Genomic DNA, 26976 nt, shown 5'->3' on the forward strand with positions numbered 1-26976 from the left:
AGGACCAAATGAAATGAAATAAAGTTGAAAATAAGAAAAGTACATAATTGCAAATGATACATCAGATAAAGGGTTAATTTCCAAAATATATAGAGTACTCATACAACTCAACAAAAGGAAGACAAAGAATCTAATTAAAAAATGAGCAGAGGTCCTAAATAGACACCTCTCCAAAAAGGACATAAAAATGACCAAGAGACATATGAAGAAATGCTCAACGTCACTAATCACCAGACAGATGCAAATTAAAACAACTATGAATTATCACCTCGCACCTGTCAGAATGGCCGCCATCAACAAATCATCAAACAACAAGTGCTGACAAGGGTGTGGAGAAAAGAGGACCCTAGTGCACTGCTGTGGGAATGCAGACTAGTGCAGCCACTATGGAAAACACTATGGTGTTTCCTCAAAACACTAAAAATTGATCTGCCATTTGACCCTGTGATCCCACTTATAGGAATATACCCTAAGAAGCCTGAAACACCAACCAGAAAGAATATATGTACCCCTGTGTTCATAGTAGCACTATTTACAATTGCTTAGATCAGGAAACAGCCCAAGTGTCCATCAATTGATGAATGGATAAGAAAGCTGTGGTACATATACACAATGTAACACTATGCAGCTGTAAGAGAGATCTCTTATCCTTTGAGATGACATGAAGGGACCTGGAGAGTATTAAGCTAAGTGAAATAAACCAATCAGAGAAAGACAAATATCAAATGATCTCACTTATTTGTGGAATATAAAATGAACAAAATAAGATGATGAATATAATAGACCCAGAGACATAAAAGTAGGGTTCAGACTGACAAATCTCAGATGAGAGGGGAAGGGGGGAGGGAAGAGATAAACCAAAGAACTTATGCATATAAGCGTAACCAATGGACATAGACAACAATGCTGGGGTGAGGCGGGGGAATGGGAAGAGGGTGTCAATGGGAGGAAAAAAGAAAAACATCTGTAACAAAAATAAAAAAAAAGAGTACATCTCCTTTCAGTTATATATACATGTGTATAATGATCACAATGTAAAATGTATTCCTATTCTGGGTTGAGTTTTAAAAGATGTTGGAAAGCTACCAACCCAATAGGAGGAGAAATAAAGAATGGTGTTACCCAAGAATGAGCCCAGTTTCAATAAAACAGGACCCATCGTGGAGAGGAGGACTTCAGGGCAGGTCTGGGAAGCCTGGAGCATACGAGGAATGGCTGAGGGGCTGGAGGAGGCCCCCAGTGAGGAGGCAGATTCGTACAGTTCTCGGGAGGAGCGGACCTGAAGGCTAAACTGGAGCTGAGGGAAGATGCTGCGGGGGTCGGGCTCTGTGAAGGAGCCCTTCCACCAAGCAGAGCGCTACAGCGGTAGGCGGGATGCACGACAAGAGCGTGAGATGCCTGTATCCCTAGAAGCATTCCAGTTTTAATTTCTTTCTTTAAAAGTCCAATTCTTTCCTGAATCCATCAGCCCACTGGATTTTGCTCCTTGGCACCTGCTCTTGCCAAGGTGGCCAGTGACCTAATTACCAAATCTAAAAGGCACCTTGCAGGCCTTCCTTGCTTCATTTGCTCTCTGTAGACCTTTCCATAGCAGAAAACACCCCCTTGAGCCTCTTTTATCTTTCTGAGTGTTCCTCCTCCATCTCCTTCCGCCTCCTCTTTTTCTATCATTAAATATCGGTGTTTACGGAATCCCATTCTGAGTCTTCTCCTCACTCTACATCCCTTCCCTGAGGGCTCTCATCCTCCTCCACAGATTCAGTGACGCCCAAGCATGCTGCTCCAGCCCTATGCTCTCTCCTCACTCCGATCTGAACAGCTGTCACTGGGACTCCCTTGTATGTCCCAAACCACTCCAAACTGACACTTTCCCATGCCCCCACCCTGCCTCTCTTCTGCATTCTGGTTGTGCCCAGAGAGGAGCCAGCACTCAGTCTCGGTACCTCCTCCTTCCTTTCCTGCCAACCCCAGGCACCAGTCCCAGAGAGGGACTGTCCACTGTATGTCCCCTCCTCTACATCACACCAGCTGGTTCATTAACTCAGCCCCTCATCTGCTCTCACGTGGCCTCTGACGACAGCCTCCTGCTGCTCTCCCTGCTTTGGGTTTTGCTCTTCTCCCCTTGGTCAGCTCTAAATTGCCAACCAGATCATCTCTCTCTTGGTAATAAATTCTTCAGTGGTTGCTATTGCCTGTAGAATAAGATGTAACCTTCTTTTCATGATACACAAAGCTCTTTACCATCTGGCCTCTGTTGTTTAAGTCCAAAATCGAGGGGTACCCTGTAAAAACATTTTCCATCATACCAGGGAATTTAACATTACAACTGTGATACCACTACCGCTGAACACTCATTTTACACTGTGCTCTGTGTTTCCCACCTATTATCTAAGGTAGTCCTCACCACAACCATGTGAAGCGAGCACTGCCTTCCCTATTTTTAGATGAGGAAAACGAGGCAAGGCGTTTAGTTGATATGGTGAGGAGAAAGAAGGAACCCCATAATGCTTTTGTGTAAGAAGGCCTCCCTGATATATCATTCTGCACACTTTCAGAAGCATGGAGCTCTAAGAGGGACCAGAGACACACCACATGAGAGAACACCATGCAACTCAAAATCAAAAGGCAGGAGATCTGAATCCTGGCTATGACTCTTTTGGCTATTCAACTTAGACACATTTTCTTTGTTCCTTGGACTTTGGTTTCTTTATTTCAAAGATGGGAATACTAATAAAAATTTCACTGAGTTAGTGTTATGGTTAACTCAGTTAATATATGCAGACACCCCCCCCCCCAAACCCCACCTAGCACAATGCCTATAACACAGTGGGCACTCAATAATTTTTATATTACTATTATTATTATTTTTTAATTCTCAGCTGAGAACATGCTTAGAGAGAGGGAGGACAGAAGGGAGGGAGAGAGAGAGAGACAAAGAGAGAGAGAGAGAGAAAGAGAGAGAGAGAGAGAGAGCGAGAAACATCGATTGGCTGCCCTCCGCACACACCCGAACCGGGGATTGAACTCTGAACTGCATGTGCCCTGACTAAGAATGGACCCAGCAACCCTTCAGTGCACAGGACAATGCTGAACTAATGGAGCTACTCCGGCTGGGCGGGCACTCAATAAATAATTATTTTAATCATCCTATTGCAAATACAACACAGCAATACAACTTAAACAACCAGCTGACTGCAGTTGGGTACAAAGTCTTTTATGTTGTGCCACAATTTCTGAACTGGATCTTATCCTGCTCCAAGTTGTTGTAATTTTGTAATTACTCATCAAACTTCTATCCACTAGTTTAACATCCACTGATGATTCTTTTTTTTAATTGATTTTTTAGGGGGAGAGAGAGAGAGGAAGGGCGAAGGAGTGAGAGAGAGAAACATCAATGAGAGAGAACATCGATTGGCCACCTCCTGCATGTCCCCCACTGGGGATCGGGCCCACAACCTGGGCATGTGCCCTGACTGGGAGTGAACCAGCAACCTCTTGGTGCATGGGTCAACGCTCAACCATGGAGCCACACCGGCCAGGTGCACTGATGATTCTTGCTAGGATTAATTGTTACTATGATAATGAATTTCTGATTCCATTTTTCCCTCTATATTTATTAGTTGAAATTCTATTGTTAGGAAGAGTTGTTTCTTCTCCATTATTTCTTTATATCAGTTTATTTATATATTTTTATTTGTCCTATAAATACTACATATAGTATACGTAAATATTAAAATATAAACATAATATACAAGAATATTAATAATATTTAAATAAATATGTATACATGTATGTCATATCTAGATTGAATGTATTTATTTGTATTAATGAATTCTTATTTTATTCAATGCATTATAATTCATTACTATCATTATGTGTTTTGAGTCTTGAATTGTCCCAGATTTGGTCAGTGAAAGCTCATTTGAAGCTCATTTAGACACAGTCCCATCATTCTTTGAGCATATCTTTATTTTCTGGGACTACAAAATATTTCAGGCGTATCTTGTCCTTCCTCAGTCCTAGTCCTGAAATCAGTCATTTCTCAAATGCCCTGATTTCTTTTAGTGGAGAATGATATTTGAAACCAAGGTAAGGGCACTAGTTGTGCTCATTGCTACTGGGTTGTCACTGCTGCTCGGCCCTCTCAGGGACAGTTAGGAATACATGCATCTATCCACACTCATCTCATCCATGGCTGGCTGTCTATCTATCATCTACCTCTCCATCCATCCGTGTTTAAAACCCCAAGTTCATACTCGTACTTCAAGTACAATCCAACACTACTATGCCAATCATAGCCTTTCTCTTATTCTGTATTTTTAAACTCCCCTCTCCAAAAAACTTTGTTTTCATGAGCTACAATATACTTAGTTGCTCAATCCTAAAATACACAGAAGTTGTTCAGAACTGCTAGTCACACCCCTGTGAAAAACAAAACAGAGTCGAAGATTTGTTTACAGTTCTTTCGTCTTCAGCCAACAGCATATCCTCAAAATACTGTTTTCAGAAGTTATTTAGGTTTGTTCTTTCCCACACCCATTCATTTCTGTTGGCATTTCACTTTAGGGATTTTCCTTTATTCCCATTGATTCTTTTTTAGTATGGTTATAAAAGTCAGAACTTTATAAAAAGTTATACTGAGAGAGCATTTCTTTTTCCCATTCTTTTTACTCTGTTCCTGCCCCCACCTTTTCATCTTATTCTTACTCACCCTTTATCATGTCTAGTTTTTCCTTTCTGCATTTAATTTTGCATTTTGAGCAGGTTTGTTGATATTTTCTTACATCCCCTTCTCTCTTACACAAATGGTAGCCCATTATGGATTGTCTTTCACACACTGTTCCCCCCCCCCCTTAACCATGTATTCCTATGAATCACTCCACATCTGTTCATAAAGATCTTCCTCATTTAGAACCAAATTTGACTCCAGCACTTAGCTGCTTAAATACTCCAGAAGTCTCTCTTGGCCTCCAGTATAAAGAGCAAGCTCTTCAGCCAGTTCCAGAAGATTCTTTGCCCACGGTTCAGCTCACCTCCCCATCCTCACCCCAATTACCTTCTGCCCCAGGTGCTCCCCAGTCCAGCCAAATCAACCTGCTGTCTTCTCAGCACGTGGCAATGTGCCTGTCACGTGACAGGACCTCACAAACATTAGTTAATGGACTGGCAAGCACACCATGCCTTTACTCTACCTGGAATGCCCTCCACTCCTGCCTTCCTATGACAAACCACCACGCATATGTCTGGTTCCATTTTTCTCTATAGCTTGAACTCTTTGAGCAAACGAGCCCAGCTGTGTTTCCATAGATCCTCTTTATTTCTCTATTGTGGTAGCTGACAGTCTTGTGTTAGAGACAGACACCCCAAAAAGATAACTAACATGCAAGCTGGTAAGATCAGTGGTACAGATATGTACAAGGAAGTATGGGGCCATCTACCATGTCTGGAGAAGGCACGGGGGAGCAGAGGAGGGGTAACAAGGTAAAGAGGTATATGTTGCAATAACTCAACACATGTTCATATTATTATCACTCTTGTTTCATTGTAGCTCAGTGCTTGGCTTCTTGGTGAGTGGAGCTGAGCTGCACCATTCTTTATTTCCATCAGGAAAAGTTAAAGGCTAGAAATGCTGCCTGACTCTTCAAATGGTAGCTGCGGACCACACTCTTACGACCGCCCCCTCTGGTTCCCTGCCCTTTGACAGACGTGACAGCTACCATACATGAGGGCTTGCTCCTGCCGACATGACCCGGCATTTCCCTTTCTGCAGCCTGACCCATCGCTCCTGTCTTGGAGCCTCGTGACAGTATGAACAGTCTTATTGCCACCCTGAACATGTTTCCTGGCAGAAAAAAAATGTAATAGGGTTTTCTAAATAACACTCAGATTGGATATTGTCAGGTTTGGATGGGAGGAGAATGTTTTATGTCCCTACAGCTTTTCCACTCTCAGCAATAGCTTCAGCCCCCGGGCCTCAGTTTTCTTGTCTATAAAATGAAGGGGTGGGAATAATGTTTTCTAACCCATTTTTCTAGCTCTGTAACTTCACACACTGGATCAAACTTTATTTGTTCTGAATAGATGTCAGCATGGAAATCTCAAATCAGGAGGAAGACGGCAAATTCAATGGGTATTGAATTGCACCCCAGGTCTCTATTCATTTGAATGAATCAGCCATAGCCAATTATCCAGGAACAAACACCTCTTCATCTCCTCTTTGCTCTCATAAAAACATTAACTCGTGAATACAGCATCAGATTGGGGGAGCTTATTTGTATGCATCTGATGATTTATAGCAAACCCATAATGAGTATATTTTTAAAAGTTACGAATGACTAAAAGCTAGAAAGATAAAAAAAACCCACTCTTCCGAGACTTGTAAGAAGGCACATCATGATAACCGCCCATTTCTGGGCTTTTGCTCCTGCTAATCTTTCTTCAACTGGGTCACTCTTATGCAGCCTTTGGAGTTTAGTTCAAGCATCACCTACTCTAAGAAGCTCCCTTTAGCCCTGGCCAGTTTGGCTCAGCGGTTAGAGCGTCGGCCTGCGGTCCGGAGAGACCCGGGTTCGGTTCCCACTAAGGGCACGTACTTCGGTTGCAGTTTGTCCCCGGCCCTGGTTGGTCGTGTGGGTGGCAGCCACTTGATGTGTCCCTTCACGTCGATGTTTCTCTCTCTCTCCCTTCCTCTCTCTCCCTCCCACTCTATCTGTACAAAAAAATGGAAAAATATCCTCGGGTGAGGATAAAAAAATAAAATAAAATAAAATAAAAAGCTCCCTTTAATTATGTAGACTAGGTGGGGCATAACTTCTCCACTCTCCAACAGCGCCTTGGGCTTGTCTTCATGCTGGTGCTGACCACAGTGTCCCTGTGAGGCTCCAAGCTTCCTCAGGGTGAAACCAGTGCCCTGCTCACCTTGTAGGCCTAGCTGCTACACGAGTTCTCAGGGTTAATTTCTTGACCACTAGAAAGGTGGTTGTGAACCTTTTTGACTGAGACCATTTGTGTGGAGCAGAAGATGCTGCCACACCTGACTGCACATCCTAGTACAAATAGAACTGGGAGATAAAGAATTGGAGGGAGCCCTGGCCTGTTTGGCTCAGCGGTTAGAGCGTCGGCCCACGGTCCAGAGAGTCCTGGGTTTGGTTCCTGCTAAGGGCACGTACCTCAGTTGCGGTTTGTCCCACCCTGGTTGGGGTCATGTGGGTGGCAAACACTCAATGTCTCTCTCACATCGATGTTTCTTTCGCTCTCTTCCCCCCTCTCTTCCTCCCATTCTATCTGAAGATAAATGCAAAAAGGTCCTCAGGTGAGGATTAAAAAAAAAACAATTAAAAAAAAGAATTGGAGGGAAACAAAAGATACAAGTTGACATAAGATTATTGATAATATTATTTATGAGTCATTTATTTTATAACAAAAAACATGAATCAGTGTACACATTTTATTAAGATAATTACCTATAAACTTATAAAATATAGTCTATAAACTTACAATAGTCATTTTATTTTGCTTACCCTGACAGTATGTTGGGAGTTAAGTTGCTTGAATTCATCAATGAATTGTCACCACTGTAGTAGGGTTACATTGGAGGTCCCCCTAAAACCATGCCTCCTGATATTCATGCCCTTTTAGTCCCTTTTCTTGGAGTCTGGGTTGTGCCTTTGACTTGCTTTAACCGAGAGAATGCCAGTGTCATGCCGAAGCCTTACGAAGGCCTTGCAGTTTCCACTGTTGTGTTTGGGGAGCTCCGCACTGCCATGCAGAAGCTCAGCCACCTGCTGAAGAGACTGCAGAGAGACCACATGGACAGATTAGAGCCCCCAGGTACTCAGTATCAAACTGGTTTGAGTTTGTGGATAGCAAATGTGAGCAATTCCTAACACCTCATTTGGTAAATTACCAGCATATAGTCTTATACAAACAAAAATAAAGAAGTCTTGGAATTGTGTACTACTTGCATTTTGAGGACTTTGCATCCCATGAGTGGTCGCAGAGTGAACCCTGCTCTCGGAGAGCTGTGAAAATGTTAGGCTGAACAGAACTGCCCAAGTGTGTGTGCGTGGGGGGAGGGGCAGTACCCAGCAGAGATGAGCAGGCTCCTGGGAGAAGCTGAGATGTGCTCCCTGAGGGGGCTGCCTTTGGCACAAGCAGGCATTGTCAGGCTGAGGAGTGTTCACAGCCCAAGGAATTCACAGCTTGAGTGTGGGTCATTCATTCATTTACCTATTCACCCATGCCACAAATCATTACAATAACAAGCCACCTCCATTTATAGAATATAACACATCTGGTGCTTTGCACACTTCATCTGTACCAGGCAATAACTCTGGGAGAAGGTATATTTTATGCCCATTTTACAGCTGTAAAATGACTGAGACAGAACCTGGTGTTTGTTTAGTCCCAAAGGCCATTGCCTTCCCTTTCATTGCTTCTGGATGAATAAGTACTAAGTACAGAAGGGCCAGGCCCTGGGCTAGGTGCTGATACCACCAAGAAGCCAAAGGCACTGAACCCTCATCCTGGAACTGGAAGGTAACTTGCAGGCCGGAGGGAAAACCATGGCATGCTCCCGGAAAGCCAATATTATTTGAGGGGGGACAATCTACGTTATATAAAACATAAACACAAATGGAATAGAATGCAAAATATGCAGGAAGTGTGAGGTAAAACATGAGACTTTGGGGGGAAAAAATCCCACTCTGGCCCTTGGGTCACCTGTAACTGTTCTCAAAATGTGGGATAATGTTCTCTTGTCCTTGCCACTAGGGGTGCTACACAGGAGATGCTGAAGAAGTGGGGTTCTAAATTTCAAAAACTGCAGTTCCACTCAAGACTCCATAGCCGAGGGGCTGATGCTGGGAGAAGACTGATACAGGAGGCCTCCTTCACAAGATCACTACAGAGGGAAATGACTCATGTCCAGTGTCAGGAGCCTTCTGCCTAAAGCATCAAGCACAAGTCAGGCACTGGAATTAAAGACACCAGAATTCAATTTTGGCTCTACCACTTACAATTATGAGACATTAAACAAGTGTTCTTCATCTCTAAATGGGGATAATAATAATAGTAATACATGGTTCACAGGGCTGTTATGAGAATTATGTGTATAATGTTTATGAGAGTCATAGCAACTAAAATGTCCCATTAGTGGTTTTTAAAGTGTGGTTCTCACACCCGCAGTACTGGCATCACCAGGAATGTAAGAAAAGCAAATTCTTAAAAGCCACTCCAGACCTACAGACATTCAGGGTGGCCCTGCAGTTGGTTTTACGGAGCCATGGAGATTCTGACGCAGGCCAATGTTTTTTAACCACCGCTTTATATTAATGTAAGAAACAGGACTAAGAAGAGGAGCTTGGAATGCCTGAAGCTATTCCTTCTCCATAAGGGGGCCCTAAGGCAGCCAGATTCTGGATCTCTCAAATCATTTCCACCTTTCTGAGGCACTAAAACATTACGGAAAAACCAGGGGCCCATGATTGCCTGTCATCCTGCCTAACTCCTAAAACGCTCATGTTATGGCATATTCTTTGCAGAATTTTTCTTTCGTTACAGTCTGGATCTATGTTTCACACCCCTTCTGTGACAGTTTGTGCTGAACATATAGTCTCAAGAGAGCACAGAACAGCTAACAGGAGTTTCCTACCCTAAAGTGAAGGAACAAAAACAAACAAATAGGAAACCCGGAGAGGGTGAGAAAATGGCAGCTCTATTCTCGCCACAGCTCATTCCTATGTCAGAAACAGAACTTTCCAAGAAGAGACACTGCCAGGCATGGCATGGGGCTTGGCAAGCTTGGGAAAGGATAGCACTGGAAATGTACCAGGTGTTGTGGTGGCAGAGGTGTGGTGTGTGTTTGTGTGTGTATGTGTTTGAACAGTAACCACAACAAAACCACATCAAATGGACAATGTTCAGGTTTGGAACAGTGTGTGAAACCACTTTCAGGCTGCTAAGTTCCTGTGGATCAGGAGGAACATGTGGTGAGCTGGTCTGTGAGCATTTTCCACTTCATGTTCCCTCTCCTCCCTCCTCTGACATACTCTGAGTTCCCATTCTCCGTTCTTTTTCCTTCCTCCACTTTCTGCTGTCCATAACAACGTAAACAATAGCCACCATTTATTGAGAATCTGCTACTTGTTCTTCATTAATATAATCCTCAAAATAATCTTTCAAGGTAGGTGGCATTATGCCAACATACCTAGGATCAGACTGTTTGCAGGCAGCTGAGCTCTTATTCCACTTCATGTCTGCCTGAATGCAAAGCCCATACTTCCTCTAGTGTCTCTGCTGGTTTTCAGACCCGGGAAGGATTGTGAACTGCCTGAGAATTTGTGGCATGGTTCATTCCAGGAGCCCAGGATTTCATCTGTGGACGTCTTTGGGCAGTCCTGGGCCTCTTCGTCCACCAAATCCGTAGAAACAACGTCCTAATGGGCAATCATGCAGTAATGATTCAGCACCATGGACAACAGCACCTAAGGGCACTTACACCTCCCTCTGACCCCAGACAATATGTCCCTGGATGGTCCTCTTCACCCCAGAGGTATCTAGGGCCCAGCCTGAAAAACACCTAATTAATAACAGCTGACCTTTACAACATGCCAGACTGTCCTAAGCAATTTTCAAGAATTATCTGGTTGACTACTTGTAACAGCCCTATAAGATAGATACAAATATTATGCCCATTTCAAAGATAAGGAAACAGAAGCACAGAGGGTTAAATTAAGTACCTTATCTTAGGTTGTGTGGCTATTAATGGCTGGATTCAGGATTCAAATCCAGATAATCTAACTCTGAAGGTATTCTTCACCATTATGCCATGTGACAGAGATAAGAGGGCCACGAAAATCACATGGCAGTACTCAGCACAAGACAGTCATCAGGAAAATATAAATATATTTATCATATGTTTAAGTAATCTGATGAGAATAAAGCACAAAATCTACACTATTTCATAGCAGCTCATCATTTCCAGTTTCAGCAGCACCACAGCTTGATGGGGTTTTGGAAGCTGGTAAGAAAGGTACATTCATTTCCAGAGCAAATTGGAGTGGTGTGGCTGGAACCCATGGGTCTAATCTTGGCAGGTATTAGTATTTAGTAGGTAGGTAATTTTTAGCAAGTCATTTTCACTCTCCAGACCTCAAGTTTCACATTTGATAATTGCAGAGAGTGGAGTAAGTAATACTTAAGGTTCCTTCTAACAATAATCCCATTTCCTTCCAGAAATGTTAGACATCAAGTCTTTGCTCTTGCCACATCGGATCTGGTGCCCTCATTTTAGGCTGGAAAATGTCATTTTTTAATACTCATTTAAATCATACATCATTGAATAGAATAATAGTAAGATATCATCGCTACCTTATGAAATTGTTAATAAATTAGGTAATATCCTTATTGATTAGAAAGCACAAATAGAAATTCTCCAACACTGCTGGTGTGGAATAGCACTAAATATCAATAGCCTCAAAATGTGCATTTCCATGTAATTTTACTTCTATATGTTTATCTTAAGAAAGTAACTATGGGCAATAATAACAGCACTACCTCTGTGGCTACTATTACTATTTCTGCAAGATTTCAGCTCCAAGCATTGTCACAGCATTGTTTATAATAGCAAAAAATTCCAAGCAAATAAAATGTCTCACAATATGGGTTTGTGCATCTAATTAAATACTCTGAAGTCACTGAAATTCAATAAAAAATAATATTTGCATTCGTGGGAGAAATGTCTTATATGGATTAAAAATCAACAACCAAAAGTTAGTTAAAATGTTAAACTATAAGTATTTGTAGGAGTTGTTGAACTGTGCCTATCAGCTCCTCCTGGAAGGAAGGATTCTTCCCCCAGCTGCTGGCAGACAGATCTCTGTTGTCAACACTTTTCAGGAATTGTCTTAGCTTAGCTGGAAAGAGCTGCCTTGCCCAAGGTCATGCCCACTTCCTGGGAAACCCACATTCAATGACTGAATGACACTGAAAGGAGGTGTATAAAGGCCTGGTTCCCTCACCCCAGCTGGGGACAACTCAGCAGGACCATCCCAGTCCAACTTCTCCCTTTGCCAAACCCTGCTCTGTCCCTTCACTTCCACAGGTGGTGATCCCAGGAGCACTCCTTTTAAAACTAATAACAGTCCCACACTGCAATTTTCATCCCAGAATCTGCTTCTCAGCAAATCTTATCTGCAACAATATGAAAAATTTAAAAACCTACATATTCTTAATTAAATTCTTGTTTAAAAAGAAGAAAATATGAAATCATTGCATATCGTTCTGGTAAATGGGCAATTTGGTTATAGCAATGCTTAAAGGACATTTTTAGCCTTACATGAATTTCTTAGAAAACAAAGAAGAAGAAAAGAAATTATCCAAGCCTCCAATTCAAGAAACTAGAAGAGAAAAAAACACAAGAAAATAAATTTAAATAAAGCCAAGGAGGACAGTACTAAAGACAAAGGCAGAAAGTAATAAGCTAGCATCCAAAACAAAACAACTGAACAATTAGTAAACAAAACCAAAAGCTCTTCTTGTTGTCGTTGAAAAAAATAATAATATAGGCAATTCTTTGATGGGGGAGAGAGAGACAGAGAGATACAGAGATAGATAAAGAAAAAAGGGGAAGCGGAGGAGGAGGAAAAAGCAGACCAGAAAAAGAACAGGAGCAGGAGGAAGGGAAGGAGAACCAGAAATATTAGAAATAAAAAGGGGGCATAACTATAAATGCAAGAGATTTTATTAAATAATGAGAGAATAATTTGAAAACCTAGATGAAATGAATGTTTTTTGAGAAAATACAAATAATCAAAAGTAATTCAACAACCCAGCAATTTCACTTCTGGGTATTTATCCATAGAAAATGAAACCACTAATTCGAAAAGATAGATGCACCCCTATGTTCACTGCAGCATTAATAACAATAGCCAAGATATAGAAGCTACCAGGTATCCATTGATAGATGAATGGATAAAGAAGATGTGGTATATATACATAATGAAATATTACTTAGCAATAAAAAAGAATGTAATCTTGCCATTTGCAACAACATAGATGGACTTAGAGGGTATTATCCTAAGTGAGATCAGTCAGACAGAGAAAGATAAATACTATGATTTAACTTATATGTGGAATTTTAAAAGAATAACAATGAACAAATAGAACAAAACAGAAACAGACTCATAAATACAAAGAACAAACTGATAATTGCTAGAGGGGAGTGGGTGCAGGTGGGTGAAAAAGGTGAAGGGGAATAAGAGATATAAACTTCCAGTTATAAAATAAGTAAGTCACACATGTGTAATGTACAGCACAGGGAATTTAGTCAATAATATTGTAGTAACTTTGTGTGGTGACATATGGTTACTACCTTACTCTGAACACATTGAAAGGTATATAAATGTCAAGTCACTGCTGTACACCTGAAACTAATTTAAAATTGTATGTCAATTACACTTAAATTTTTAAAAAAGTGATTCAAGAAATAGAAAAGCCAGACTAGTCCAATAATTACCGATAAAATCGAATCAATATTCAAAAGTCTCCTTGCCCAATCTTCCTGGTTCAGACAATGTTATGGGCAAGTTACAAGAATCATTAAGGAACAAATAATTCCTCTCTTACATAAGTTGTTCTAAGCACAGAAAAAGATGTTAAGTTACAATTTATTTTATAATGTCAGTATAACCCAGTTACAAAAGCTGAATTAGGAGAGCACAGATAAAAACAAATTATAGACCAACCTCCTTACTAAATTAAGCAACCCTGCCCCATAAAATAGCTAAATCCAGTAAAGTATTAAAAGAGCAATACATAAGGGGTACAGACTGAAAATCCCCAGAAGAGGGAGGGGTGGGGGAGAGATAAACCACAGAACTTATATGCATGTGTGCATGAACAATGGACATGGACAACAAAGCTGGGGACAGGGCAGGGAGGGGGGGGAGAGGGAAATCAGTGGGGGAAAAAGGAGAAACACCTGTAACAAAAATAAATAAAAAAAAAAAAAAAAAAAAGAGCAATACATAGCCCTGGTTAGTTTGGCACAGTGGTTGAGTGTCGACCCATGCACCAAAATGTTGCTGGTTTGATTCCTGGACAGGGCACATGCCCAGGTTATGGGCCAAATCCCCACTGGAGGGCATGCAGGAGGCGGCCAATCGATGTTCTGCTTTCACATCAATGTTGCTCTTTCTCTCTTCCTTTCCCTTCCTTTCTCTAAAAATTAATTTTAAAAAAATTTTTTTAAAAGAGAAATACATAGAGTTTATTCCAGGAAAGGAAGGATGGATCAATATTACAAAAACCTATCAATATAATACACTTTTAAACAGAATAAAAGAGAAATTCACATGAAAATCTCAACATACTAAGAAAAAAATTCTATAAAATTTCACATTAAAATATGACGAAAAAGCAAACACCTCTAAGCACACTAAAAGGTAAATGGAACATTATTTACTTCATAATATCTACCAAAACCCCAGAGCAAACTTCATACTCAAGTGGCAAAATACTAGTAGGGATATAATGTGCAACATGAAGACCACAGTTACCTCTGCTGCATGATACATAGGACAGTTGCTAAGAGAGTAGATCTTAAGAGTTCTCATTGCAAGAAAGTTACTTTTTTCTTTTTGTATCTACATGAGATGACAGCTGTTAACTAAACTTATTGCGGCAATATGTGTAAGTGAAAGTACTATGCTGTACACCTTAAACTTATGCTGCATTGTATGTCAATTATATCTAAATAAAAATGGAAAAATAAAACTAAGAAAAATAGATCAACAGACAACAAGACACTGGGAAATAATAAGTGTATACTTATTTAGAAAATAAGTGGCAAAGTATTAGAAGCATTAAAATCAAGAAAAAATATGTTCACTAAGACATCTACTATTCAACAATCTACTAGAGGTCCTAGAAAAATTAAATTAAATGGGGAGAAGAAATAAGAGGTTCACACATTAGGATAGAAAAAATGAGACAGTCACAATTCTTAAATGATATGATAGTATACTTAGAAAAACCCAAAGAATAAAATAACAAACTATTACATAATATTAGCAAACTAACTATATAAAATCAGTATTTAAAATGAAGTGCTTTCCTTTATACAAGCAATAGCCAAATACAAAATATAGTATAACAGAAAAATATCTCTTTCACAATTTTAATGAAAAGTGAAATAAATGTACCCTGGAATAAACCTAACAAGAAACGTATAAGACCTTTATGGAGAAATCTATAAAAATATACTGAAGGACTAAAGGAAAACTGACTAAATGGATAAATATCTTATTCATGGAAAGGAAGGCTTAGTTTAGTTCAGGTACTTACTAGCTATGTGACCTTGGAATAATTAAAAAATTTTAACCTAGCTGAGCCCTGGCATCCTCTTTTGTAAAATGAGAATAATAGAATCTCCCTTATGCAGTTATTATAATTATTAGAACTTGTAGAAGAAAATGATATTTTTTAAAAACTTAGAATTATATGTAATATTTTAATATTGCAAATATGTGTATGTAACTGCAAAAGAGATAGAGAGAGCGAAAGGATGCACACACCATAATAGTTATCCCGAAGGAACACACAGAAATTAGAAACTGAGATTTCATTATCTGTAATGTTTTAAAAAGGTAATGTATTATTCATATAATTTTAAAAATATAAAGGAAATTTCGTATTTTCATCATTTTAGTCTGCTTCTATTTTCTCTGGCATAACCCAAGGCAGTCTTTTAAAAGTTTACCTATGTTGGTTAGAGACTGTGCCTTATAGCACAAATCTATGTGTACTATACATGAACGTGTAGAAAGGGCTTAAATGATAACCAATGTGCATTATATGTCTTTTTGTACTTTATGAGTATTATGTGTGTATAAAGGAATTACCAACACCTGAAGTTCTTCTATACTGGAAATGTTATTTTGTACATCATGGTGGACTTTTCTATTTATCCTATCTTTTCCTATAAAGTTTGGTTAAAATAATAATGTCCAAAAAACAATTATGCTGTATATTTACCTACCTCTTGCTATGTGTAAAATACTCTACTAAGAGGTATGGGGGATGCAAGGACAAATTACGACTGATCTCAGCCCTCAGGGAACTGACAGTTCTCATGCTATGAGATTATTTCTTATATTTTCAATTTTAATAAAAATTATAGCTATTTAATTCCTCAGTTCACACTAATTAGGAATGTGCCATTTCATTTCCCCCAAATCTTCCAGACTCATGAGCCCTGTTCACTCAAGGGTGGGTATGTGTATGGGGGGGGGGGGAGTGGGTGAGATGTCAAGAGATCTACACACTAGGGCCTGTGAGGTGAAAAGAGCTTCTCTTCAACTGTTCCTTTGTACCACTACTGATTTCTGATGAGAACAAAGTGCCAAAACTATCCTATACCTGGAAATCTAGATATGTCAGAAATCAGAAAAGAATATAGCCCTGGAGTGCTACACGTCTGCGTCTGCATCTCATCCGCGACATTGTCTAGATTTGTGGTCTTAAGCACATTACTTATTCTTATTTAATCTGCCTGAGCCCACGTTTCCTCAGCTGGGAAATCGGAATAGTGATATTATGTTAAAGAGAAGGATTGGACATAATGAATATATATGTCCTAGCATGGTTCCTGGCACATAGGACTCAAGAAATGTCAATTGCCTTCCTTTCTTCTTTATCAAATTCAGGTAAATGTACCAAGATTCCCTGATACCTTTAGTGCCTCATATAATGGAGGAAGGGGTTTAAGATGAGAGAATTTAGGGATGAAAAATCTTAGACCCGCCCTGGCCGGTTTGGCTCAGCGGTTAGAGCGTCGGCCTGCGGTACAGAGAGACGCGGGTTTGGTTCCCGCTAAGGGCACGTACCTCGGTTGCAGTTTGTCCCCGGCCCTGGTTGGTCGTGTGGGTGGCAACCACTCGATGTGTCCCTTCACATCGATGTTTCTCTCTCTCTCTCTTCCTCTCTCTCCCTCCCGCTCTGTCTGAACAAAAAATGCAAAAATGTCCTCGGGTGAGGATAAAAAAAAAAAAAAAAATCTTAGACCTCAGTTTAAGGAACAGGATGAAAGGAGAAGATAATGCTTTTCAGCACTAGCTGTAAAAGATCAAATGATGTAAATTTTTACTTACATCCCTAAGAAGCAATTAACAAATAAAGCAGAAAATTGTGATGTGGGAATTTTGTGGCAACTTCTGCTTGCAGGTGTTAGGAGTGGCTGGATGTGCAAGCTGGATTAGGATACTGGAGGGTTTGGCAAATGAGCACAGAGTTAGTCATGTGGCTGAATGTGTTTAATAAATTATAGTCCGACTAGAGAGATTGACCTCTCTGAGTGAATCATTCTGAACTGGATAAAAACAGACAACAGAAACCAGCCCCCACTAAAGAAGAAAAAAATCATTTGATATGATTGACTGACATTGTTTTGATCAGAGCATGAAATTACATGTTGAGTTTAGTTAAGTCAGAAAGACATCCTGTTGTTGATGGAATTATATGTGTTTATGCAGTCATCCAATCATTCACTAGGTGTGACTTTTAACTATATTAATAGATCTAGTCTCAAACTTATCTTCCTTCCACCCCCATCCACCTCCAAACTGAAATAACAGATTTTCCTCATTTTTCAATGGAAATGTCATTCTCCAGATTCAGCATGCTTGATAATTGGTATTACTCACCTCCGACCTGCTCCCCCCTCCCCCCACCAAATGTGAATACCAAATCAGAAACCAACCTACCAACTTTTTCTTTTTATATTCTCTGTCAGCTCTGTCCGTTTCTCTTCATTTCATTCCTTGCGATAGCACCTCTAGTTTCTGGGTAACAGCCCCCAAATTGGCCTCAGCATCTGCCTCTAGTCTTCATAACTTCCTCATTCCATTTCAGTCTGCTCTGCATATGAACACTCTACAAAAGCTACTAGTTTTAATTATTCTATTTCTCAAGAACCAACAATTGCTCCTTATTGACTATCGGTTGGTGTCTAATTTCTGTTCCAGGCATTCAAGGTCCTTTATCATCTAGTCTGACCCAGTCTCCCACTAGTTTTGGGCAAGACAGTGAAAAACTTGGAACTAGGGATGATCATTGACATGCAGTCTTTCTGCTGATGGTTGGGGTTCTGAGATAAAAAGAAAAGCCAACAGTGTCAATACTAGTTGTAGCTTTCTGGGTCATGATTTATCAGATGCTGACAGTAATTTATCATTACTTTCATATCTAGTAATAAAAGGCTTTTATCTCCTGAGCATGGTGGGGAGTGGGGAGGCATTTATTTGCCTGGAGGCTGATGAGAAAGAGGGTCAAAGAGCTGGAATTATACCACGAATATATCCAAGGAGCAGAATTGCTGGCCAAAAAAAAAAAAGACAAAGATGAGGTGGGAGGTGTCTAGAGACACATACAAATACACACACGCTGATAGGATACTATTTTCCTACAGGCTCTGTCTACATGGCAACATGGCTTTGGACCCAAAATTGGCTTATGATGCGAATTCGTGATCCTAAAGGCAGAGTACCTAGAATATCATGTGAGTGAGCAGAAAAGGGCGATGAGCACACGTGATACCATCGGGAGCATTTTCCACAGGCCGCTCAGCCATAAGGAGAGACACAGGGTGCGTTCCCAGCCCCTCCCATTCTAGCACAGGGCAGTCGAAGCAGTGAAAGAAAACTTGTTCTGGCTGAACGTTCACAGAAAACCTCATTTGGCAAAAAAATAAAGCATCATAAAAAGGTTTTTATTTCCCTTCTTGATATGAAGTCATGAAGCTTAACTGAACGAACTCCTCTGGGCCTCATTCTGACCAACAGAAAGACCCGGTCTGCTGGAGCACGCAAGAGACATCTGAGGAGAAGTACGCCACTCCAGCTCCGAGGTCATGCTTGTCAAGGAGAAGCCTGGCTGTACCGAACAGCCAGACACTCTAGATTAAGGCTAAGACGAGAGGGAAAAGAAAAAGTGATTCCAGGACTAAGCCATGGGTTCATGTCTGAAAAGGACATTTGGAAATAAGGGACAGGAAGGGCACACAAACAAGGAATACATAGGAAGATGGCACACACATGTGGATTACATCATGAAAAATAGCTCAAAATGATCTGAAAATACTAAAAGACACAAACAAATAAAAACTGTTGGCAAAAAAAAAAAAAAAATGGATTTGGGGAAGTTTGGGAAGTGGACTGGTTAATTTCAGAGCCAGAAGAGCAAAGAATGGCTTGGACTACTGCTTGGGAACAAGGACGACCAGGAGAACTTCTGGTGGAGGCTCCTGAACAGCTTTATTGATCTTTGAATGATCTTTGAAGAATTTTGGAGAACAACAGCAGCAGCAAAAAGCCAAAAGGTTAGCAGCAACCAAATCTAATTTATCTCATTATAAAAAAATGGAACACTATAGAGCCTACAAAGTGTTAACAGTGCAAGCATGATACTAATCTTAGCCAAGAATCCATCTCATATTTTCTTTTCCTTTTTTTCTAAATTTTTATTAATTTATTTTTGTTACAGATGTTTCTCCCTCCCCTTTGACACCCTCCTCTCCATCCCATCCCCCAGCCCTTAGCACTGTTGTCTATGTCCATTGGTTATGCTTACATGCACATAAGTTCTTTGGTTCATCTCATCCATCCCACCCCCGCCCCACCCCCCTACTCTGAGGTTTGTCAGTCTGAACCATACTCCTTTCTATGTCTCTGGGTCTATTTCATTCATCAGCCCACCTCCATGTCATATTTTAAAATGACTCTAAAATAAAAATCACATATAATCTCACCACCAACCATAACCATAATTAACATTTTGCTGTAAATTCTTTCTAGAATTTTTCCATGTAGTGATGCACGCATTAAAGTTTTTTTTAAACTTCTTTTGATCTTCTTTTTTAAAACTTTTTTCACTTAACAATATATGGTGACCATTATTTGGTGTCATTAAACATTCTTCTACATAAAATATTATGTATCATGGCTACAGAGTATTTTATTGTACAGACCATAATTTATTACTTGTCTCCCATGTTGCTGTTTAATTTTTATTCATTTCTAATGGCTAAGACTATGACCTTTACTAGTTCTGCTTTGAGGAACTTGCTGAGGTTTTATTTGTAACCTAATACAGAATTAATTTTTATGAATGTTCCATAACCCCTGGAAAAGAAAGTTTATTCTCTGCGTGTTAGATATTATGCAACATATATTTTTAAAAATTGTATTCATTATATTTCACAATTCCTGTATTTACATTCTTCCTTGTTTGATATATAAAAGCCCAAGAGTAGCATTTTGAAGTTTTCACCATTATTGTGTTTTGTATGCAAAATGATTTTTTTTAATCTATCAACGTTTATTGATGCATATATTTTCATATATCTTCACTGTGAGCTGGAGTCTTCATTAATATAACAGCCCTCATTGTCCTAGTTAATGACTTCTGTCTTGAACTGCATTTTGTCTTATGTTAATACCATGACTTCTGTTCTAGGGTTTGTTCATTGCTGCTATGCCTTTTCTCGGTGTTTTTCTTTTAATCTTTGCACATTATTTTGTTTCAGGAATGACTAAGGTAAGTAGCATATGGTTGAATTGTAGTTTTGGACCTAATATGAAGACCTTTATTTTATTTTATTTTTTATCCTCACCTGAGGACATTTTTGCATTTATCTCAGATAGAGCTGGAGGGAGAGAGGGAGGAAGAGAGAGAGAGAGAAACATTGATGTGAGAGAGACACATCGACTGGCTGCCACCCACATGACCCCAAGCAGGGCTGAGGACAAACTGCAACTGAGGTACATGCCCTTAGCGAAAACCGAACCCTGGACTCTCCGGTCCGTGGGCTGACTCTCTAACCACTGAGCAACCCAGCCAGGGCTGAAGACCTTTATTAAAAGTATTTAATTTAGTTCATTTATGTTAATTGTTATAACTGAGGTATTTGATCTCATCATTTCTATGCTCCTTCTAATTTTTTTAATGCTTCTTTGCCATTTTCTTTGTTTTCTGTCTTTTGTCATATAGAGTATGTTTTCTTAGACCCCTTGGTTTAGAAGATGTATTAATGAAAAAAGGAATTATATAACTATTATTTTCTAAATTTAAATGTTCAAAATGAAATGATGCTCTCTCATAATTGAACCAAGGAACTCAGAATATTTTATTTTCAGTATCCCATCTTTTCCTGTAGACTCTAGAGAAACACCATTTTAGTTCAGGTTTTCAAAAATGTAATCAATGTAATCTGGGGTTTCAAATTCATGTTTGTTGTTTCATAATTTTTTGTAACAATGCATATCTTCTTTAAATTTTACTTTTGCATACTATTTTAAAACTGGATTTACAATAATTACCTAGACATCTCTTTTTTAAATTGGCTTTAGTACTATTTACCTATCCTTTATGACATTGCTTCCTCCACATACTTAATTTGATTTTCTATAGAATAAACTCTGCTCATTAGTTCCACCTAATAGATTTTAATTCTGTTACTGTGTTCTAGTTTCTTTGCAATCCTTCCATATTTCATTCATATTTTTGCATACCATATTTCATTTTTATCTCAGTCTATTCTAGTTCTCTTCTGATTTGTAGAGGCCGTGGCTTCTTGCCCTCTTAAGAGGATTCTAGTCTCCTAAAATGTCCTTTGAGGTCCAACTGGAGGAGTTCATTTATTTTCGGTCTGTATGCTATTCTTTTTCCCTTATCTTGCATTTTCCTTAGCTCCTGTCTTACTCTACACATTCTTAAGGAAGGAAGCATGCTATAGACTTGATGCTTGTCAAATAGCGGGTCTTGAGTCTTGTTCTCCCTGCATGCTGAATTCACAGTGGCAGGTGGACGTGCACAGGTCCCAGACTACCGCAAGGTTTTAGAATAAATTATCCAAAGTAACTGCTTCAGTTTCCTTTTTCTCTTACTTGTAAGACAATTTCTACTTTCTGCAATGTATCACAATTTTCTTTAACTGAGATAAAAATTTCTCAATATTTCATAAGCATTTTAATAGCTACATATTTGTTCATGCTTGAATGTGAAATCAAGTGTATGTTCATTTCATCGGATTCCTTATATCCTTAAAATTCTTTATACACTCATTTGTTTATTTACTCAATGTGTTTAAGGTTGATAGAAATACACTGATTCCTTTTGTGATTGTGTTTGGACAATTTTATTTTATATATTTTGAAATTTGTTATTCAGAATAAAAATATTTATGGATGCTATGTCTTCTAATGGATTATATCTTTTAATCACATTTGACTCATCATTTAAGGTTTCCTGCACTAAAGTCTACATTTCTAATATTAATATTACTCTCCCTTCTTTCTTTGGTTTGCATTTTCCTGGTATATCTATACTCTTTTCTTTTTCCCCCATTTTAAATATTTAAAATTAGTTTTTGCTTAGTATATCCCTTTGTCATTTAATAGAAACAATTCAACCATTCATACTTAATGTGATAATATGTTTGACCTCACTTCTAGCATCTGATTTTATACTTTCTTTTTTATGTTCCATTGCTATTTTCTATATTCATTGGTTTTCTTTATTGATTTTAGAGAGAGAGGAAAGGAGAGGGAGAGAGAGATAGAAACATCAATGAGAGAGAACATTTGATTGGCCACCTCCTGCGTGCCCCTCACTGGGGATTTGGCCCACAACTGGGCATGTGCCCTGACCGGGAATCAAACCAGCGACCTCTTGGTGCTTGGGTAGATGCTCAACCACTGAGCCACACCAGCCAGGGTCTTTATTAATTTTTAATCTTGTCTATAACGTTCCAAATATTCCTCTTAATTTTGAAGTTAAACATGGCATGTCTAGTTTTATGTTCATCTGTTCTCTTTCTCATTTAAAAATACATTTAGCCCTGGCCGGTTTGGCTCAGCGGTTAGAGCGTCAACCTGCGGTCTGGAGAGACCCGGGTTCGGTTCCCACTAAGGGCACGTACCTCGGTTTCAGTTTGTCCCCGGCCCTGGTTGGGTCGTGTGGGTGGCAGCCACTCGATGTGTCCCTTTCACGTCGATGTTTCTCTCTTTGTCTCTTCCTCTCTCACCCTCCCACTCTATCTGAACAACAACAACAAAAAAATTAAAAATATATTTAAACATATTTATCTATATCAACAATGAAACAATATTCATTGTCTCCCTCAGTACAAGATAAGAAATTTAGCACTTGAGTTTTTTCTAGACTAATCTGAGTTTTTAGCTCCAAATTATTTTCATTAAATTTCTCATGAATCTTTTTTTTTATTAAGAATGATTTTTGGCCCTGGCCGGTTTGGCTCAGCGGTTAGAGCGTTGGCCTGTGGCCTGGAGAGACCCGGGTTTGGTTCCCGCTAAGGGCATGTACCTCGGTTGCAGTTTGTCCCTGGCCCTGGTTGGGTCGTGTGGGTGGCGACCACTCGATGTGTCCCTTTCACGTCGAGGTTTCTCTCTCTCTCTTCCTCTCTTTCCCTCCTGCTCTATCTGAACAAAGAATGGAAAAAAAAAAAAAAAAGAATGATTTTTGATAACTACATTGTTTCATAGCCATATCAATAACATTTAAACATTAAGCCCATATTTGACAGGTTTCATTGTTCACCTCATATCTTATATTACATCTTCTCCATTCCCAAATTTTGATGTTCATTAATTTCTATTCTCATCAGAATATGTTGAATAAATATTTCTTTTCAGTAAAGGATTTCAGTGGTCAACTTTCTTTATATTTTTCTTATCTAAGAACATCTTTCCTTTTTTCTCACATATACCGAATGCAGAGTTCTGGGTCACAGTCTGCTTACCTTGGAATTCTGTAGCCATATATCACCCTCCTTGTTGCAGAAAGTCTGACACATGCTTTTTAAAAATAAAATATTCTTTTTCTGATTGTATACCAATAGATTTTTATTCTTATAAACTAATAACTTTCACCAAAATATACCTTTAATTGTCCCTGACATGCAATGAACTATTTTGAACTGAAATCAGAAAAATATTTTTTAATGTTTTTTATTATAACTCACGTTTCATTGCTTCTACCCTTGAAAAATTCTGGTTTTTAATACTTAATGTGTTGAATTGTAGCTTCCACTTTGTCTCTCATTATTTCGTTTCTTTATGTGTCTATCTGTACTGTAAGACTTTACATTCATCGTTAGTTTTCTGCATTGTTCTAATGTTTATGCTTCCATTACATGATTTTAACTCAAGACCATATTCTTCATTTTAAGAAGACAAAGTTTCCTAACCTTAGACTTCTCCCTTCTGACAGTTTCTACTATGTCTTCTTAAATCTCTGTAAATATAACTTGGTGATTTTTTTTAAAGTTTTTTTTTTTCCTTTTTTTTTATAGTGTCTATTTTATAAGGAGATGTTACTTTTACATTCTTAGATGTCTCTCGTCTTTAAAATGGCTAACGACTGTTTTCATGAACTTCCACCATGTGTTTACTGGTGTGCAGCGCCCAGCGTAGGTTCTGATTTTAAAGTGGCTTTTAGAGAAATTGTAATGCACTCATAGGAGATTTGCCAGAGGAGCTAAGGACCAAAAACCCCTGTAATTTGAGGAAGCAGCAAGGAAATGTCTTGTTTAGCACTGTTTCTTAACTCTGCTGAACACTGTGTCACTTGGGGACCCCTAAAAACTACTCAGGCCCAGTTTCCAGCCCCAGACTAATTAAATCAGCATCTCCTCAAGACCCACAGTTGCTATTTTTGCAAAGTTCCCTGGTTATTTTAATGTTAACCAGAGTTGAGGACCACTGTTCTATACAAAAAGGACCGTGCTTACAATTTGTGACGCTCAAATGTGGAGAGGAATCCAAGCATTTCTGTAACGAACGGCGTGCCTGACTGCTCACCTGGCTGAAGTGGACATTGGTCTAGCTGAGTCCAAATGGCTATTGCCACAGCTCGCCTGCCAAGCCCAGACTCTCAACACTGTGAGAAGTTTCCTCCCCTTATTAAAGAGGCATGGATCTCCTTGACATGGATCTTTCAGATACTGGCAATACATGTGTCTAGATAAATGAAAACTCTCTCTCCCATGAGCTCATTGGCTCTGGTGGTTTCACCTACCACTTACGCTGGTGACTCCCTAATTTGAGTCTCTGCCACACAGCTCATCTATCAACCACATCTCCATCTGGATCTCTCACTGACACCTCAAACATAACGTGCCTTGAACTGAATCATTACCTAACCCCACTCTTGCTTCTGTTCTTTGGTTCTCATGGTCAATGGGGCAACTACTGTCCCAGCCACACAAGTTCCTCCGCCTTCCTCACCATCCTCACAACTACTTAATTACCAGTTCTTTCACAAGTCTGTGCCTCCCTCCATCTAAACTACCTTGTTCAGCCCTCATATTACTTAAATTCCCACAACAGCCTCCCAGTGGGCTCCCTGCTTCCCATCTTCTCCCCACCCACTGCTATTGCAGGAGGAGTTGCTCTAAGGTTCAAGTCTGACCATGTCGGTCCCCACTAAATTTCTCAGTGGTCCCCCACTGTCTATGAGAAAAGATCCATATTCTTTAACTTGACAGAGAAGACTCTCCTGCCCACATTTCTAGACTCATCTCTCATCATTTCTCAACTCACAGTTTTTGCTCCAGTAACACTAAAAATAGACAAGGACTGCCTCAGAGCCTTCGGGCACACTGTTCCCCCTACCTAGAAAGCATTACCCACACTCCTTCATTTAACTTCTATCCATCCCTCAATTTCAGCTTAGGCTCATCTACTCACCCAGAGAGTATGACCTGACCTCCTTGGCCCAATACCTTCCCAAGCTGGGGAGTAATCCTCCTCTGACTCTCATCTAGAGATAACGAGACATGTTATCTCTCTGGCTCTGTTCTATACAGTGCCACCCGACTCCTGGAAACCCAGTTTGTCAATCCCCAGAAACTAGTTCTATGCCTAGTACAAGGGGGGTGTTCAATATACAGGGTGGGACAAAAGTAGGTTTATAGTGGTTCGTATGGAAAATAACACAGTCACTAATAGATAATAAAACAAGAATAAACTGTGTTTTGTGTAGTCACGACTGTAAACCTACTTCTGCCCCACTGTGTACATCTGCCGACTTAGTCTTGGTCAATGATCAAATCTCCTTGGGAGTGCGTTTGCTATGATTTGCATGATTTCAGAATTAGGAACAGTGGGGGTTTCCTCAGCTATAGGAAAATATGACCACTGGCTTCTTAATTGTTGGGAAAGATCACTCCGTGATCAGCCAAAGCCCGCTGGACATCCTGGCATGAAGAACGGGAGATCGACTTCCACCCGTGGGTGTCCTGGAGTCAGGTTCTGGGGATCACGGACATCTGCTTGATGCAACCTTGGGATGGGGGTGTGCTGGGCTGTATGAAAGCACCTATTTCGTGTGGCTCTCAAAGATCCGAGAAGGAACGCTCTGCGAGACTGAGAGCTTTTTCGAGCTCTTTCGCGTTCACTGACAGGCAGGGCGGAGGCAGCTGGTAAGGTGGTGTAGGCTGCTGCAGAGCAGAGGTGGGGAAATGCAGCAAGGAGTGGAAACATGCGAGCCAAACATTTCAAGCATTTCAGCATTTAAGGGTCAAAGTGGCCTTGCTGACCTCTGGCCACGTGGAACTTTCATATGAGAGCAGCCATCAAGAAAGTGAAAACTTAGTTCCTGTTTAGATGATACTGTTTGTGCCTTATGTGAGGAGAAAATGATCCATGCAGACCACACAGAAAGACACGATGGGCCCCAATGATTAGCTGGGCAGGCAAGTCTGGGGCTTGTCAGCTGCTGTGTGACCACTGAGTTTTATCTTTCACTTCATTTCTTGCCATAGTAGACTCTTCTAGATCATAGCCACTGCTGTCACCAGAGAAATGAGGCTGGTGACAGCCCTGCTCCTTGCCGCACACCTGTGGCTGGAATCAGGAGAGATCGTGAACAGGAACACACTGTAGTCTTCTACGTGTGGTA

At 39.9% G+C, this 26976-nt stretch overlaps 1 protein-coding gene across 7 annotated transcripts in view; it reads right to left on the reverse strand.

Moving 5' to 3' along the window:
* Window positions 1–26976, reverse strand: part of DGKG (diacylglycerol kinase gamma) — a 196460-nt gene that overhangs the window by 162451 nt on the left and 7033 nt on the right. The window contains exon 2 of one of the 7 annotated variants that reach the window (XM_036242388.1): window positions 7521–7793. The exons of the other annotated variants lie outside the window; for them this stretch is intronic. The gene's annotated coding sequence lies outside the window, so the exon portion shown is untranslated. The remainder of the gene's footprint in view (window positions 1–7520; window positions 7794–26976) is intronic. 7 annotated transcript variants of the gene reach the window in all.

This window comes from Molossus molossus, unplaced genomic scaffold (genome assembly GCF_014108415.1).
Source record: "Molossus molossus isolate mMolMol1 unplaced genomic scaffold, mMolMol1.p scaffold_m16_p_5, whole genome shotgun sequence".
NCBI lineage: Eukaryota > Metazoa > Chordata > Mammalia > Chiroptera > Molossidae > Molossus > Molossus molossus.